The sequence below is a fragment of the Phasianus colchicus genome, chromosome 19, assembly GCF_987193195.1.
Source record: "Phasianus colchicus chromosome 19, bPhaCol1.hap1.1, whole genome shotgun sequence".
NCBI classification, from domain to species: Eukaryota; Metazoa; Chordata; class Aves; order Galliformes; family Phasianidae; genus Phasianus; species Phasianus colchicus.
The window spans coordinates 7,814,186-7,831,172 of NC_143454.1; the positions used below are offsets into that span (position 1 = coordinate 7,814,186).

Here is a 16,987-nt window from a genome sequence, read left to right on the forward strand (position 1 = left end):
ATATCTACTGATTTATTTTTTTTTTTCCCCTTTATCCATTGTTTTGTTGATTTCATCAGAAATCTCCCAGAGCAGGCATGCACGCTTTGGCTTGCAGAAGCCCTCAGTTTGTTCCTTTTCTATCACAGCCTCTTAATGTTGCAATTAATTTTTCTGGGGTTGAATTATTGTTCTGAGCAGTCCTCAAAAGGGGCAATCGGAGGAGCAAACTGGCCAGGATCTGGGTGTAGCAATCGTAGCGTGGGCTCTCGGGCACCAGGCGGGGATGCTTTAGGTGGGATGTTTGCAGAAGTGATGCGTGTGCAGAGAGAGCATCCCTGCTTAGAGGAGCGGGGAATATCCTAGCAGTGAGATGTCTAAAGCGATCCCCAAAAGCCCGGATTGTTGCCATGAAACACGGATGCAGGAGCATGCTCATCCCTGCGATAGTTTAGCTGGCTGAGCACAGAGTTGCTGCGTCTTTGTCCTTGAAACCCAATGATTGGGAGTTTGTGGCCAGGCTGGCTGCTGCGGTATGGAGCAACAAAACCAACCTGCAAAGGGTTAATCATTTCCATTGCAATTGTGTCATCTCTTTGGGGACCTCTCGCTCATTTTGCAAGCAGCCGCTGAAAGCCGAGGCGCGGGGGCTTTTTCTTATTCAGCTGCACGCAGCTTCAGAAGCACTGGACAGCCGCACAGCTGTGCTCAGCCGCCTTGGCCTTGCAGATGGATGGAGAAAAGGATTTGTGTGCATGCGTGTGCTTGCGTGTGTGTGTGTGTGTGTATGTGTGTCTGAAACCTAATTGTCTGCTGTCTAATCCGTCAGCCGGGGGGACAGCTTGCACAAGCCCCTTCCAGGCAGCCTGATAAATGCAGCGCTGCCAGGGCCCTTTGCGATGTAGTTGGGTTTAATTGGGATTGCTACGTGCATGGACTCTGCCTGCCTATGTGAGGGATGCTGCTTGCAGGGATGCATGCAGCTGCTGTCCAGAGGACTGGGGCTGTGCACCCAGCCTGGCTCCTGCTGGGGGCCTGGGAGCAGCACAGTGGCAGCACTGAGCGGTCCCACTGCTTATGGACTTTGCAACTTGCATGGGTTTGGCATCTCCTGAGGTAGGGCTTGGAGAGACAGCGGGCTGCTAAGATTGTGGGGTCTGGCTTGGGGATGTCACCTGCTATCTCCAGTGTAGTGCAAGGAATGGTAGAGGGTGTCCCCACCGCAGATTTGGGCAGGGGTGTGCCTCTTGAGCACGCTCCCAGCCCCAAGCACGTGGCAGTTCAGGGACTTCCCCAACCAGAGTGGCATTTTGTCCTTAATACCCCTCCGTGGATTTCCCATGAATTTGTCTGGTTGATTTTTTTTTTGTAAACGCAGAAGCTTTAATCATCCCCTGAGAGCTGTGGTGAGGACTTCCACTGTTTAACCACATACCATGTGAAGAGCCATTTTCTCTTGTTCCTTTTGAATCTGCTGCCTCTTAATGTCATTGGATATCTCCTAATTCTTTTATTGGGAGACACAGTGAGCAATCAAACTTGGTTCACCTTTTTGAGGCCACAGATGTGCCTCTCTAGCTGCTTGGTTTCCAAGCTGAGTTCTTTCTCCTGTGGACTCACTGTTTGATCATCCTGCTCTGGACCTTTCTCCAGCTCTGCTGGTGACGTCAGGACTCTGCAGGTGGTGACATCCTCATTCATTATATAATTAGGGGTGATGTCATGATTACAGCAGATGGAATTTGTATCAGCATTGGTTGCTTACTGCACGTTGATGTCAGGAGACTGTTGTGTCCTGCCCAGTCACAAGAACTTCTTTTGAAGCTGTTGATCTTCATTGTAGGGAGTCTAAAATAATAATTTTTTGCCTATGAGTTCCCTGGATGAAAAGGACAATGCCAAGTTGTTGTTTTTCAGGAACCACTGTGCTTTGCAAGATATCCCTGACTCAAATGAGCAATGTGGCTCTGTCATTTCATCCCCCAGGTGCAGACACCTCAGCTGGTACCCACCAAGTCTTCCATAATAAATGCACATCAGGTTTCAGGGCAGGTGATTCAAGGGAATCACATTTCCAGGCAAGGGATTATAGGACAACAGACGGGCTATTTGTGTGGTAATGCAAATGGGTGCCCAAATCTCCCCCAGGGCTGTAATAGAACACCGTGGTGCTTCTGTACCCCAAAGCTTCAGGAAGGATGTGGCCTGGTGCTGTGGATCTGGGAGCAAAGAAGTGGGAGTATGACAGCGTGGTCACCCTGTGCATCCCTTCCCATGGCTCCCCCATGCCCCCTCCCTGCCCTCCTGCTTCCTCATCCCTCCTCCTCCTCCCTCTCCCCTCTCCATTACCCTCTCTGTTCTTTTCTTTCTCTCCACACCTGCTCCTCTCCTTCCCACCCCTTTTCTCTTTCCCTCTCCTCCTCCCCTTGCCTTTCTCTCCATCCTCTTATCTCATCCCCCTTGTTTTTCTCCTCGCTGCCTGTCCGGCTGATTTACATGCATGCTGCGTTGAAGCAGCTCAGCTGGATCTAATGCCTCCTGCCGCGAGGAGCAGAGCCGGCTCCGGCCTCGGTGCGGCACTTCCCGGGCAAGGGAGGGAGCACTCTGTGCCCCCACAACTTGGCCCGTGTTTTGGCCCCTTCCCACATTGCCTTCTGCTCTTCATCCTCTCCCCTTCCAGCCCATTTATCCAGCGCTTCACTCCTGCTTTCACCACTTCTCCCACCCAAGTCCTTGATCCACGCGCCTGCATCTCCTGCAGCATCCCACGCGCCCCCAGCCGACTTCCCCATGAGGCTGCTGCTTCTTGGGTGGGTGCAAGAGGAGGGGCCAGAAATCTGGGCTGATGGGGGGCATTGTGCACCAGCTGCTGTCATCTTGGAGACTCGATGCTGAATGTCCCAGGTGGAGCCCACCCTTTCCCAGTGCATTTTTCCTCCACCCTCGTGGCTGTGCTTGGAGTAGGGATCGAAGTGCCCACATTAATCGCTGGCTCTAATCATTCCCGTTTCCATTTGGCTGATTTGCATTTCCGTGAGAGGAAGATGCCCTGATTAATATCCCCTCAGAAGCGCTTTATTGCAATGGCTCCTGCCTCTCTAATTGGAAAGTGGTCTTAACCTTTCATGCAAGTGGCTGGGATGATCCCTGCCTGCCAACACCCTGGGAAGGGTCTTGTTGTCCTGAGCCTCTGGGCAGTGGGAAGCTTGCAAGCTCCGACTGCACCTAACCCTCTGCCCAAGGAGGATGTTCAGGAGAGGAGCCCACCTCTAGACAGCAGTTGGGTCAATGGAACCTACAAAAGGGATCCAGTGCTGGGATGATCCCAAACCAGTGAGCACCCAGCCAGCCGTGAGCAAGCAGCTTGGTGCTTCTGAGCTGACATCTGTGTGCTAATTAACAACCCATAGAGGAGTGTGCTCCTCTGATGTCGGCGGAGCCATTCCTGTTCAGTGTGCAGCACGGAGGCAGGATCCGACCCCACAGCTGGGATCCTGCAGCTCGCTCTCCCCGGGGAGTCCCAGGCCCACCACTAACCAGCTTGAAAGCCTGCCTTGCACTTAGCTGCTTTCTGATCTTCAAAGGCTCTGGATGCCCAAGGAAATCAGACCTCGTGGCTTTTCTTCCAGTGCAGTCCCCAGATCCGGACTCTCATGCAATTCATTATCCTGCCCTGTGCAGGGGGAGCGGGCACTGCTCTGTGGCTCTTCCTTGGGTGCCAGTCACTCTCCTTGCTCACCACCCTGATGTGCTGAAGGCAAAGTGTCCAGATGAGCACAGCCAACTTTGTCCCTCCCTGCTGGCTTCCCAGTACTGTGCAGAGAGGCTTTCTTAAGACCCCAACCTGCCTCCCAGATGCTTTTACCTCCCTTGCTCCCTTTTACCTCCTTTATTCTCTCCTGAGAAGTGATTTATTATTATTATTTATTTTTAATTTTGGTATTTAAGCTGGTTTAGTGGCTGCAGCAATGAGTGTTCCTGATAAACAGCCTGGGAGATCCAGGGAATAATCTCTGCTCGGTGACAGCAGAAGCACCTATTGCAACTGCTGGCAGCACACAAAGAGCTGCCCTCGTCTCTGCATGTTCCACAGCCTGGAGAGGGGAAAGATTGCCTCTGTCCTTAATCACCAAATCTGAAATCCCAGCACCTGTTATTCCTCAAATTTTGGGGGCTGGTTTGAGCCTCTCAGGGTAAAGGAAATCATTCCCATCCACACCCAACGCTTTGCATACTCCCATCTGTGGGGCCATGGGATGATCTGAGGCCAAGGAGATACTTTTTTATGGTGAATGATTTGATGACAAGTCTGTCCCAAACCTGTATGTGCATTGGCTGTTTCCCCTCTGCTGTGGGGGGAGCTTTGTGCAGGGCTTTGCCATGTGAGTAGGGGAGAAATAGGCAGCTCTTGGGTGGGGAGCCAGTGCTGCAGAGAGGACCTGGAAGGGGCTGGCGAGCAGCAGCTCATCTCCTTTCACAAGGGATTGTATGTAGAATAGAACAACTGAGGTTAGAAAAAGACCTTTAAGGTCTCCAGCCCACCCCACTATGCCCACTGACACATCCCTCAGTGCCACATCTCCGTAGGTCTGAGACACCTCTGGGGATGCTGACTCAACCTCTCCCTGGGCAGCTGTGCCAGTGCAGCACTGCTCCTTCTGAGAAGAAATATTCCTCATATCCAGCCTGAACCTCTCCTGGCGTAACTTAAGACCATTACCTCTTGTCCTGTCGCTATGCTGTTGGCACAGGCTATGCTCTGAAGGGTTGTGTAGTGCTGTCCTGAGTGGTGTGTGTGTCGGTGCAGGGCAGCTCCCCAAAAGGTGTCAGGGAAATACAGTGAAAAGTGCAGATGGAAGGATATGGGAACACAGGGATGAGACAGAGATGCTTTGCTGTTACCTCAAATACACATCAATGAGAAAAACATCCACCTTGTCCCCCTGATCTAGACCAGGTCAAGTAGAGAAGCTGGGTTTGCACTGTAGGAATAATCAGCAGGTTCACCTGCCTTTACACAGATGGTACAGGCTGGTGCTGGAGTTGCTGGAGACTCCAAAGGGAGAGATGACATAAAATCAAAATCCCAGGAAGTGACTTCCACACTGCACCCCTTAGGATGCTGATGGGAATGGCACTTCCTGAAGCACAGCTGCCATCGTCCAGCCCTGCCCAGGACCTTGGAACTCACAGAAACTTTCCACTGAGTTCAGAGCATCTGTAAAACTCCTTCCCTGGGTCAGAGGGAGGAAAAGGGGCTGCAGCTTCAGATAGGTCTGCTCTCGAGCAGAGAGTGTTTAACATAAAAACACCTCCTGTTTCTGAGCAAAAACGCTCAGGCACTGACTACCAACGTGAGCAGCATTGCTCAAGCAAATGGTGTTTACACCCCGAAGCCTTCAGACTTTCTAGATTTCACCTGCTTCTCTGCAGAAACCCCTTGAGAAAACGCTACCAAACAAGGCAATGCTGGGCTGGATAAATTGCCTGGAACAAATAAGCTGGAATTCATACGAGCCCGTTCCTCATGTAAGAAAGGTGTCACTCTGGCAGTACCTGGGGGAAATGCCCATCTCGCAGAGCACGACCCAGCTCTGTCCATAGCTGCTGTCCCTGCTTGGGGCTGAACACCACGGCAGCAAACACGCGGTGCACACAGCTTGCGCTGTCTCTTCTCAGGTGGGAAATGTAAACAGCAGCAAAGCAAGTTTTGTGCTTTTTCTCCTTTTGTGGAGGGAAAGGGGGTTTTGCAAGTGTTTTGCCATCAGCTGCAGAAATGGGATGTTGAGAGGGAGGGTTGGGGCTGGGTGCTGCTGCAGGAGCCGACTGCAGTGCCAGAGGGGTTTGGGGACGTGTGGCCTCCAGCCATCATTGCTTGTCCCTCTCATCCCGTAGCTATTTCTGCCCCAACTTTCCAACAAACTGCTTCCAGTCTCAAACCACGCTGGTATAGAGAGCCAGTTTCATCCCCCTTTCAGTGCACTATTTGCATATATTTGCATAGCACACAGGTTTCTGGGAGGGGAGGAGGAGCTGGAGAGGCACATCCTTTATTCCTTTTTTTTTTTTTTTTCATCCCCTCTCAGCAGAATTGCATTTATTTATTTCAATCCAGGGCTGTTGCTAAGAGGGGCTCCTGGCCAGGTCCTGGGGATGGGGCTGCAGGGAAAGGTAGGGACAGGTTCCCTGGCTTTGGACAAAGGTATCATTCAGGCACACCCAACTCTGTCCTGGCACTCTGCAATTCACTCGGCCCCATTTCTAAAAGCTACCATGCCACCCCCCAGCACTGCAAAAACCAAGAGACTCCCAGTGCCAGCCCAGCCCTGCAGGGTCAGAGACGAGTGATGGGCTGGGGGAATTGCCTTCTCAGGTCTGTATTTTTCCAGTTTCCCAGCCAAAATGAAAATGCAAACTCTGGGCAGGCGGAGCTCCTGGTTTTTGGCAATGAGTTCTCCCTTTCAGGGATGCTCTGAAAGCAGAATGCTTCTGAGATGCATGCTGGGTGTAGACTTGCTGGAATTGCTGCTTGCTGTGGGCGATCACTCAGGTCCTGCTGCTCAGCTGCCTTCCCATGAGCTCCTCCATCAGGCTCTGCTCCTGGCTAAGAGCTGCTGGCTCTGGGTGTCGGCTCCCTCTCCCCAGCTCTCGCAGTGGGATGAAAGGGAAAGAAACCTCTCGTTCTCCTGAATTTTGCTACCTTTCCTTTCCCCAGGGCTTTGCTGGGTTTGCACTCCGTCTGCTCCCTGTCTGGGTTTAGTTGCCTTCCTTGGTCCTCATGCAGTGTTCCTTCCCATGGGATTTGCCACTTTCCCTGGGAAACATTAAATCTCTGGGATAGGTTTTACCAACTCTTGCTGTCTTTGTTGCCCTAAGCTGGGTGGGACGCGAGCCCTTCATTTCCCTCCCACTTAACCACGCTGGTGCCTTGGTTCCCTGCTTCTCCTGAAGAGAACAGAAAATGTGTGTGGGATTTACCTTACAGACCACAGGTCCTGATCTTCTCCTCAGCTGCAGCAATGGGAACCCCTTTAGGGATCTCCCACACACCCTTAATGTCTCTGCTATGTTATTTTTGCCTTAAGAGGGATAAAGTGAAGGCAACTCCTGGCTGCCCTAGTGAGCGGAAGGACACAACAGCAGGAGAGCACCCCTCTGGGTGTTGCCCCACCACCCCTGGACCATGCAGCTTGGGGCTGCCTCGCCTGTGTTTCTTCCTCCCCTGGGGCGAGATGAATTGGAGAGTGTGTGCATGGATGGCAGTGGTGACAGAGGTTGTGGGACCAGAGACCAGCAAGGTTCCTGGGCTGCAGCAGCCGCCTGCAGCACCTCGCGCCTGGCTGGCTTTTAATTTTTTATGCTAACTCCAGTTTGCAGCGAACATGGTGTTGTGGTTCCTGGTATTCAGGAGCACGGAGGCGAGCGAGTGAGCTGCAGGCTGTGCTGAAAGCTGGCTGTTGCTGAGCAAGGCAAGCAGCGGGCTGGCTGGGGCTGGCTCTGTGGCCATACCACGACAGGCTGTGCCATTCCCCATGTGCTGCAGGGGCTGCAGGTCTGGGTGCTGGAAACCATCTCCTGGGAGACCTGAACTCTGGTTACCCAAACCCTGGGGATCGCTGCATGGGGACGGGGTTCAGCATGGATGCAAAGCGCTCTTTGCTCCCGTGCCCTCTTGCTCACGGAGCTTTTTCCCAGCCCTGCAGCTCGGAGGCTGTTTGTCTTCAGCTTGACCGTTCCTCCGCCTCCCCCGCCTGTCTCCTCCACTTCCTCATTCTCGATGTCGGGTTGAGCAAGAGCAGATCGGAGCCTCCTCGGGATCAGGGTGAGGCTGGGGGGCCTTCAGTTCCAAGTTCCTTTTAGATTTTTTTCCCCTCCTTCTCTGCTCTGCGCACAAAGCCAGGCTATGATGAAACTCCAGCTCTGCCTTGCTTGCAGCATTCACGCACGACACATGCTGGAAATAATTGTCCTTGGTGGAGCTCTGCAAGCTGCAGAGCGATTTAACCAAAAAGAGATGGAAAGCAGTTTTTATTTCTGCACTCTGCCTTTCAGTCTAGAGGCAGCCCCCGGCTACAGGGTGGCTCAGGGCAGGCTGGAGCTCGGGCTGTCCACATCTGGAAGCCGTGTGACCACAGTGCATAGCACCAAGGCCGGGTTCGTGCCTCTTGCTGTTCAGCAGTGCTTATTGTGTTGGGCTTGATGTGGCTTTGATGTGCTCAAGCAGGGCAAGCTGTGGCTGCCTGCAGTGCACTGCTATGGGCATGCTACGAACCTTCTGTAAAACGTGTGTTGGTTTTGCCAAGTTTGGGGTCAGATGCTGCAAGGGGAACTTGGGTAGGTGCTTAGGTAGCTAAGAATGCCTTGTCCTTGAGGTTGTCTGATGAGCGGAAGGGAGCGTGGTAAGCTGGAGGAGGATGTTGGCTATGGGGCCAGGTGTTGGGAGCAAGGATTTTGTCAGAGCAGCCTTATGGAAGAGGTCTGTGCCTAGTGTGGAAAGGGTAAGGATGGGCCACCACAGCATCTCACAACAGTTCTGGGTCCACCCAGCCCAGAGCCCTCCACGTGGTCAGGAGCAGCCCTGAGCTCCTCTGTGGGACAGGCACTGCCTGCAGTGCATTGTGCAGCACCAGGCACAGCTCACTCCTCCCTGCTGTGCCCCATGGCCACTCCAGGTTCTCTTCCTCTTCCCCTCATTCTCCTGTTCACGCGGCAGTATTGCAGAGTTTGTCTGGCTTTTTCCATGTTGTGGTCTATCCTTTCACAAAAATATTTTGTTTTCTTCAGAATTCCTTTCCTTTCCAAATAGCCAACCCGTTCTTCTGTGGTTCTCAATAGATATCTGCTCTCCATCACCAGGGATCTCTTCCTGGCTATCTCAGCTGCCTTATTTCTATGTGGTTGGTCAAGGTCAGATGCGGCTGCTTTCTGACCCGACTGGAGATGAGCCCAAATCCTTTTGCTGCAGAAACTCAGTGCTGGTGGCACAGCCATCCACCCTTGGATGTGCTCTTTTGGTTTCATCAACTTCTGCTTTCCAGTGGGTACGAGGAGAAAAAGTACCTGCAAGCTCTAAACTTGTTTTCTCCCACGTCAGATGGATGTGAGCTCGTGTGTGTTCCTTGGATCTGTGTGCAGAGGCTCGTGCATTATTTACAGCATCGCAGAGACGAGGCCAGACCCGACCCTGCTCTCACTGGGCTGTGGTCACCAGCAATGGGAGTGAACCCATCATGGTGACACAGTGACAGTCACTGGAGCCAGGCTCAGGTTTCTGCCTGGGTCACTTTTGGGGCCTAGTAGCAGCACCTGGCTGAGGGGTTTGAGGCTCAGCCCCCCAGCTGCTGGGCTCAGGGTGCTCAAGCCAGGCTCCTCATCATTGGGACTGGCCAACCCTCCATGGTTGCTCAGCAGCAGAGCCAAATTCTTGACTTCAGGCCCTTCTTTTGGGGGCTGGGAGGGAGTGGGGTGGGGGGGAGGAGGATGCACTGCGTTTGAGCCCCGATTTGCATCCACCACCCCCTCACCCATACCCTCAGCCTGCCCCCCTCCATTCTCACCAGAGGGGCTGTGAGGAGAGTGGGGGTCCCTGCGTAACGCAACCCCCCAAATCTCGCATCTCCTAAAAACCCATTCTCCCCGGCTGCTTTTTATTGCTAACCTCCACTTGCTTTGCCTCTCCTCCCCTCCCTCCCTCCCCTCCATCTCCCTCCCTCCCTCTCTCTGGGGGGAAAAAAGGTCATTGCGCAAATGATTAGTCAGAGCTCAGTTGCTGTAGCAACCGGCTGCTGGAACTGGGACAGGCGTGCAGCGAGGACAACGGAGAGGTCGACCATCAGCGAGGGCTGGGGAGCCCAGCCTTTGTATTTGCTTTCAAGAGCCGGGGAGCGAGGCGGTGCGAAGCCCCCTGCCCCACTCCACGCACGGGGCTGCTTCCCCGCATCGGCCCCGAGCCGCTTAGCTGCGGTTTTCAACCAGCTGGCATTGCCTGCCTGCTCGGAGCCGCTGCTCCGATGCCACCGCGGTACCGTCCCTCGTGGCTGTGCCTCTGCTCGGGGTGGCTTCCTCCCCCCGGTTGTGGGTTCAGGGCTCCGTGTCCTCTTGCGACATCCTGCATGGGAAACACAAAGCCAAGTTCCTCCTCATCCGGCACGAGGAACCGAGCGTTCACCGCACCCTGCTTCTTCCCAGTTCCGGACTGCTATGGTGTGTTTGCTTTTGGCCCCCGAGCAGCTGCAAGCAGAAACATCTCCAAATTCTTCTCCTGCCCCAAACTCAAGGACAGCAGCTCTATGTGCAACGCCCAGAGCTGCTTGGTCTTGGTGCATGGGGCGAAGGCTCTCCTGGGGAGGGTCAGCCCATGTGCATGGTGATTTTCACCATAGAATCAGTGAGGTTGGAAAAGACATCTCAGATCCCCAACCCCAACCCACCCCACCGTGGGGCCACGCTTACTGCTTGGGGCTGGTGGGGAAAATACAAAGGAGGAGCCAGGTGTTGCAGCAGCCTGAAGTAGATACAAGTACTGCTGGGGAGTGGATGGGACACCTCAACAGCACTTTTGGTGGAATTGCCTGGGCTTTGAATGGGATTTCAGGGATGTCTTTGGTCTCCTGCTCAAGGTTTCCCTAAAGCTTCAGTTTTCTGGTTGCACAGTGTTTGCTTGTTTAAGGGTCCTCACCTTAGGTTGGCAGAGAGGGAGACATAAGGGTGTCCTAAAGCCTTGGGAGCCAACAGGGAAATAAAAACAAGCCAACTGTTCTTTCTTTTTCTCTTGCAAATCTCATTATTTTAAAGGCTGTTCCCTGATTTCTTCCAGAGTCTGGAAATCTTCAGGAGATCTGAATGCTTGGATTGACCATGCTCTTTCTGTGTGTTTTTCACCTTCAATGCTAGCGCTGTATTTTCCTTTGGAGATGTTAAATAAAATGTGCAGCTCCAGTCCAGCTGACTAATATTTCAGGTTATCAAAAATGACAACGAAGGAAGGAAAGACCTCCAAGAGGGGGACAAAAATCCATGTGAGTCACTCAGACTGGTGCACATGCACTTCAATCTTAAACCACAAAATAGTGGTTTTTTGCCCCATTGCAAACCATCCTTTGGGCTGTGGGGCTGCCTGGACCCCAGGTCATCACTGCTGCTTATCTCTACAGCTCCCTCCTTGCTCCCATAGGACCCTCTGGGTACAGACAGGAGACTGAAGGCAGCAACCCCGCGCTGAGCATCCATGAACTAAAGAGGAGGTTTGGAAATGTTGGCTGATGCTTCTTGGTGCCATTGGCAAATGGAAGGGTTTAAGAAGATAGGATGCCAGCAGCCTGAGGCTGTACCTCTGTGTTGATGGTACCTCTTCCACCATCTCAGCTGGCATCTGGAACTGAGTGCTGCCATTTCAGTGCCTGCTTGGTGAAAAGGACTGCTTGGTTTTTGGTGCCAAGCCTCTCCTCTGCTTGTGCCCCCATCCCAATCCGTATGGTAGTGCTGGTGGTTCCTGGGTGGTTGGGGCACACTGTGAGGCTGGGAGGGAGCTCTGAGGTCTCTTTTTTCCTACAAATAATATATGAGAGACTTCAAATGGGCAGTGCTATCTGTGATGGTTTGGGAGCACATGCTCATGGCTGTGTGACAACTCGCTGCTTGGAAGGGGCAGAGCCAGGGATGTCCTGTCCAGGTGGGATGCCCAGCTGATGTGTCTGCTGCAGGCTGGGGATTGATGGTGCTCCAGGAGAGACCTGTGAGAAAATCCACCACCAAACTAACACAGAGCTCTACCCTGTGTGAGTAGTTCAGTGCACTTAAAAGCTTCTGTCCATTCAGTTCCTCAGTGTGAGATGGCTTATTTGTTGTGGGCAAGAGAGAAACCAGCCAGAGGGCAACCAAGGGAGCACATGATGCTGCTGGGTGCCAATGGTGGGAGGCCTGGCTGCCTTTTGGCCATCCCAGTGCTTCTATTTGGCCCTCTTGACACGAGCCCCAAAAGTACAGAGACAATTGGCTCGTGGTGATGTGAGAGACAGCCCCGACACGACCCTGTGGCAATAGTAAGGAACAGAACGTCCACGTGGAACCGAGCCCCAGCCCGGCACGCGGGGGGATGACGCAGCAAAGGTGAAATATCAAAGGGAGAAGGGAAGTGCATGGCAGGAGCAGGGGAAGTGGAGGAGAGAATAGCCGGAGCTGACCTCAGCGGGGCGGGAGCGGGGTGGGAGCCCGGCCACAGGCATGGAAGGGAAATGGGAAAAGGATACAGCTGGGACTGGCTGCAGCCGCCCGCCATCCCCGTCCGGTCCCTGCGCACCGGCACCCATTGCTCTGCCCCAGTCCTCCTTCCTTCTTTCCTAAGGGCACACTGTATCCAACCCGGGATCCTCACACCTTGGCTTTTTTGAAGGCAGCACAGAGCAGGATGCAGCTGAACCTTCCCCTGCCAGCAGCCATTGCCAGCAGCATTGTGGCAATGGGGGCTGCTTGGTGAGGAGCACGGGCTGTCCCGGCACTGCTGCTGTCCCTGGGATGCTCTTTGTGCCTGGGGACAGCTGACATGGTTTTTTTTTTTGGTTTTTTTTTTTTTTTTGCACGTGGAGTTTTAATTTTAGCTAGGAAAAAAAAAAAAACAACCCCCGAAACACACCCTGCCTTTAAACATGAGCGCACGCAAAGTTTTCATGAACAGCTCTCCATGGAATGGAATTCTTCTCTTCCTCACAAAACTGCCTGGTTCTAAATGAAGGGCTCCTCAGGTCCTTCTGCTTTTCCCCCTCAATCTTCAACAAAAGTTCTTCCTTCCCCAGGTCGCCCTGCTTTCCTTCCAGAGATAGATTTGCTCTTTCAGTAGCAGCAAATATAGGGAATGTGGGTTGTTTTTTTTTTCTGGAATGTTGGGCTTTTTTGGAAAAAAAGAAAAAAAAGATGAAAACTGTCCTAGAAGAACTCACAAAAATGTCCTTTTTGAACCCATTAGAATGGAATGGAATTAATAAGGTCAAGCGTTTCCCCCTTTTCCAAACTAGTTCTCATCTGTTTTAAGCTTTTGGTGTGGAAGGACTGGGACAGTGAAGTGCAAGAGCTGACTCTTACTCTTTCTTAACCCAAGGGGAAAAGACTTGCATCCCAGCTGAGTCTTCCTTCGGGGCTGGTGAGGAGCCCTGAGAGCTGGTGCTGCTATTGGCACCCAAAAGCCAACATCAGTAGGGCTCCATGCTGCAGCCCTCTCCCCTCTCTGTTGGAGGGATGCTCAGAAACCATTGGGGTTGGGGTGGATGCAGAGCATCCTTGGGAGCAGCACAGCAGAATCCTTGGGTCTCAGGGCCCTTTTGTGGCTCTCCTGCATGCTTCTTGGTATCCTTGGGAAGCAAAACGTATCCCTCTTTGTGCTGGGGTAAGGGTTTTTTTGTTGTTGTTTTTTTTTTGCTTCAGACACGCGATGAGTGTGTTACTCAGGCATGACTCGAGAACTTGTGAGCAATAAAGTCATCCTGAAGTCTGCCAAAAAAAATCTTCTTAGCACACCCACCTCATCACACGTTCCCACTGTAGCTACTTCAGCATGATCTGCTGCTGAAACACAGCTACCTCGAGGGAAGGCTGTGGTGGCCATCTGGGAGCTCTCAGCAGTGGCACATGGGTGAACCCAAGCATGTCGGCACAGCACCATGCAGTGTCACCTGGCTGGGGAATGGGACTGTTTGCCAAAGGGATTGTGAATATGGTGGGCTGGGGTTTTGCTCCAAAATCCAAGAGAAGACAAGGCTGGGAGGATGTGGGGACGTTGTGTAGCTTGGTGTAGTGTTCCTCCCACAGTTTGAGTCCCATATTTGGGATTGTTGGCTCTCCCAGGTAACAGTGGTAGGATGAGAGGTGATGGCCTCAAGTTGCACCAGAAGATTCGGGTTGGATATTAGGAAACATTACTTGTCTGAAAGAGCTGTGCTGCAGTGGCACAGCTGCCCAGAAGTGCTGGGGTCACCGTCCTGGAGGCATCCCAGAGCTGTGGGGATGTGGCACTGAGGGACGTATCAGTGGCCATGGTGGGGTGGGCTGGGGTTGGACTTGGGGATCTGAGAGGTTTTTTCCAACCTCACTGATTCTGTGATTCTCACCTTCTGAGGTAAAGACCAGCCTAAAATCCCCATATGATGAAGAGCTGTGGACCTTCCATATTGTGGCAAGACCTGCAGGGAAGAGACCTTTAGGGGAAGCTTATGGGGAGAAGCACTCATAGGGCCTCAGGTCCAGTGCACAGCCCCACCATGGCCTGGGCTCCACATCCCTGTACTGGCCACCACTGCCATTTTGGGATGGCCATCAGTGGCGTTGTGCATCCTCTGGGAAGGGAGGTGCCTCAGAGATATGTGCAGGCTGCCCCAAAGCAGGTGAGTGCTGCTGGCACTGCAGCTTGATGCCAAAATTCCCCTTGCTGAGGGCTGCGTGGAGGCCAGGTCTGCCCTGTGAGAGCCATCATCACACACCACGTCTGGTGCCTCCAGGACTGAGATGTTCATGGAGTGGGATAACAGGATTCCATCGCTCATGGGGCAGGATAACAGGGTTCCCTTGATTGTGGGGCAGGATAACGGGGTCCCCTTGTTGTTAGAGCAGGGTAACGGGGTTCTCTTGCTCGTGGGGAAGAATAACAGCGCTCCTGTGGTCAGAGGAAGGATCAAGGTGGGACACGAGGGCAAAGGATGGGGCTGGAGGCACGCGGTCACCTCCCCATGGGTGGGCAGCGGGAGGTGGGTCCGGGAAGGAGCCCCTCACCTGAATGATGGGGCTAAAAGCCGCCTCCACGAAGGCCTCCTCTCCCCACCCATTCCCCGCCACGGGGCTCTAAATAATTGATACACTGATAAATAATAGATCTTGTATTTGCTCCTTCGCTTTTCTCTGCCGGGGCGTGTGCTGCATTAGGGTTACAGCGATGGGAGCGAGTGTGTGCGTGTGTCGGACGGGGTAGGGAGCTCTGCAGAGGGGAGAGCATTCCGGGGAGATAAAGGGCTGGTTTGATGTGTGTTCATGTGGCGGGGCTGTTTTGCCTTGCATGCCTTTCTCTTTTGCTTTATTTTTTTCCTGGAGTGAAGCCTGGCGCCAGCAGTCTGGAACCAGCCTGACAAGCTTTTGAGTTATGGAAAGGGGGAGGAGGGGGGAGGAGGGAGAAAGAGGGAGCGAGAGAGGCAGGGAGGAGGAGGGTGAAGGGAGAGGGAGGCAGCTGGGATGTGGATTATTAGGGGAGAACAAGAATACACACAAGAGGCTGGTGGGGTGAGGGCTGGGGGTACTGGGGCTAATGGGGAGGGGACGGAGCTGGCTGCGAGCAAACGTTTCAAAGGAGAATTTTTTTGCACGGGGGGGAGAGGGGGAATTGAGTCATTTTGGGCATGAAACGCAAACCTCGCCGCTGCAAGGAACAAGGAAGTTTTTTAAAGCTCCAATTAAAGGGCTTGGAGAGGTCCGGGGCTTTTAAACAGCCTTGGGGGGGGGGGGGGGGGGTCCTGGCTGGCGTTCAGGCTGCCGTCCCATCAGGACATTCCTTTCTGCTGAACGCTGCTGCTCCCGGCCCTCTCCTCCTCCTTTTCCAAGCTGCCGTCGAATCCTTTCCAACTCCCGCGTCCGAACCCGAAGAACTTTGCTCCGTTTCATCTCTCGCCGCCCGCCTCTCCCCCCCTCCCTCCTCCCCACCCCCCCCCCGAAAGCCCCGGGCTGTGCTCGGCGCTTTGATCACGAGCTGCTCGCACAGAAAGCCCCCGGCCCCAAAGATTCGTGGGGTCCTGGGCACGCAGCTCCGGAACCGGCAGCACCTCCGGGTGCGCTCTGCCAAAATCCCCCCCCGGGGAGGATGGACACCCCCTCCTGCCGTCACCTCGCTGATGGAGAAAGGCAGCTGCTTCAGCGCGATGGTTGTTGAGGTGGTGCTTGGTGCTAGGAGCTGGGGGAGGAGGGTTCACTGCACTGCGGTGGGGGGTTTTGGCCCCAAATTGGGGAGGGTGGAAGCAGCCGGTTGGGGCAGCAAGGGGGTGGCCTGGGCAGAGTGTTTGGAAGGCTCCTATTGGGGATCCCAAGCAGGGGGATGTGTGAGCTCCATCGGGAGCCCATTGTGGCTGTGGAAGGGTCCCAATGGTGCTCATGCATCTGGGTTTCCCATTGGGTGCCCATGCATCCCCCTTTTTGGAGTTCCCCATTGGGTGCCCACGAAGGCTGCTCAGGAGCTGCTCCAAGGCTTTCCACAGCTCTTGACATCCCATGCACAGAGCACATGTAGTGTTTGGTGCAGCTCCATGGCACATTTCCCTCCAAGGTGCCCTCTTGTCATTGCCATGCCAGCCCATCGCTGTGTTTCCGAGCCCTGGCACACTGAGAAGCTGCTTGCCCATGGGAGGAAATTCAGAGTGCTGGCAAGGAGATGGGGATTTGGAGCTGCCTTCACATGGGCTTTATTTTGTTTGGTTTCAGCACAGCCTATTTAGCTCCGATGACTGGGGAATGTTTGGGAGAAAGGAGTTCTTTGTTACAGATTGAAGAGCCTTAGGTCCTTGAGTCAGCTTGTGCGAAGAGACAGTACGTGGGCTCTGAGAAGTTGAGATATCCGAGGCATAGGCAGATTTTATACTGTACCTCTAAAGGGAAGAAAGAGAGTTAGGGTTCATGCACCCAGCTCCCAAACAACATCCAAGCACTGTGAAGCACCACCACCATCTGCCAAGGCTTTGTCTTCGCAGAGGAGATGGAAGGGGGAACACACAATTTTCTAAAGCCTCCATTACAGGTTGCCTACGAGCTGCAGCTCTTAGGAAAAACACTTCTTTCTCTGGGTTTCCAGGAAGCAAAATGTTGCCCTCCGCTGTTTGCAGCGTATCTGGAACAGAGAGCTCACTGCCTCAGAGCCCAACTGGTGCCTCACTCTGTGCCACATCCCCAGCAATGCCCAGGCTGGCCCAGGGACAACCCCTGCCCTAGAGATGCAGTTCAGACCCACGGGAGGTCCTGTGACCTCTTGATTGCCTCCAGCTCGTGG

General features: G+C 53.6%; 1 long non-coding RNA gene across 3 annotated transcripts in view; it reads left to right on the forward strand.

Annotated features, from left to right (window-relative positions):
• The window catches only part of LOC116234237 (uncharacterized), a 42,905-nt gene that overhangs the window by 11,109 nt on the left and 14,809 nt on the right, over window positions 1-16,987 (forward strand). For 2 of the 3 annotated variants that reach the window (XR_004168087.2, XR_016458990.1), the window contains exon 1: window positions 15,674-15,881. The exons of the other annotated variant lie outside the window; for it this stretch is intronic. This is a non-coding gene — a long non-coding RNA (uncharacterized LOC116234237). Of the gene's footprint in view, window positions 1-15,673; window positions 15,882-16,987 lie in introns of those variants that run through there. 3 annotated transcript variants of the gene reach the window in all.